This window comes from Penaeus monodon, chromosome 34 (assembly GCF_015228065.2).
Source record: "Penaeus monodon isolate SGIC_2016 chromosome 34, NSTDA_Pmon_1, whole genome shotgun sequence".
Taxonomy (NCBI): Eukaryota; Metazoa; Arthropoda; class Malacostraca; order Decapoda; family Penaeidae; genus Penaeus; species Penaeus monodon.
Genome location: NC_051419.1, coordinates 32,450,567 through 32,451,514, shown reverse-complemented (window position 1 = coordinate 32,451,514; position 948 = coordinate 32,450,567). Strand labels below are relative to the sequence as shown.

Genomic DNA, 948 nt, shown 5'->3' with positions numbered 1-948 from the left:
CTGTGTTTGGACGGTGGCTTCACATATGAAGTTTTTCTTGTTAGAACAAACGACGTCATTCATATAGAGAAACCAATCCGATGGAATGGATAAACAGTGTTCATTCCCGAGGGCGTTATCAGGCTGCTGGTGATATTCAAAAGCGGCCCAGAAAGGGGTACCTGAGGGCACGACTTCTCCTGACGCAGTCAACCAAACGCCCTCTGTTTCTTCGTCTCTTCCGTCCACCCAGAAAGTTCGTCCGAATAAACCTTTAAAGCAATTAAGATCATTAAATTAGCTTAGATTAGCGGAACGGTTAAGGGTAATAAATATAAGGAAGCTACTAGTAGCTCAATAAAGGCAATAAGACTCCCCTACGACAATAGATATTCAATAGACGAAGAGAAAATAGATTCAGCACCGCAATGATCGACCGTATTCCAGAATTTGTACCCAATAGCTTATGAAAGAGTACGATCGCTGATGTCCTTCCCACCGTTGGCATGGATGTAATCGACTAAATTCTTGAAGTCTGTAGCCGTGGTGATGGCAACCAGTTCTCCTTTGGCATCATGGCAGAAATACCTCGCTTCCTCGTGGGTTTCAGAGGCGAAGATCTCGAACATGAGGCACTTGGTGCCCACGAGGGTGTAGCCTCCGGGGCAGTCTTGCGAACCCAGAGTTAAGTTGGTTCGATTCCAGGTGACTCGGCCGTCTGCTTCCCCTGTAAAATGTGCGAAGCATGCAACGCTTGTTTTCTCATAAATGATATAAACTTCATGAGATTAACTATTTGTTTTGACATATACGCGGACACGCCAAGTATCTTCATAATAACACTGACAAGTTGTATTAATAAGACATCTGAAAAAGGTTTTAGATATTTCAGACAGTTCATACCTACGAACAGAGAACAGGTTAAAATCAGAAGTAGATAGAGCAGCATTTTGAGAAGATAATCTGTGG

At 43.2% G+C, this 948-nt stretch overlaps 1 pseudogene; it reads right to left on the bottom strand.

Moving 5' to 3' along the window:
* LOC119594742 overlaps positions 1-948 on the bottom strand; it is a 3,893-nt pseudogene that overhangs the window by 2,531 nt on the left and 414 nt on the right.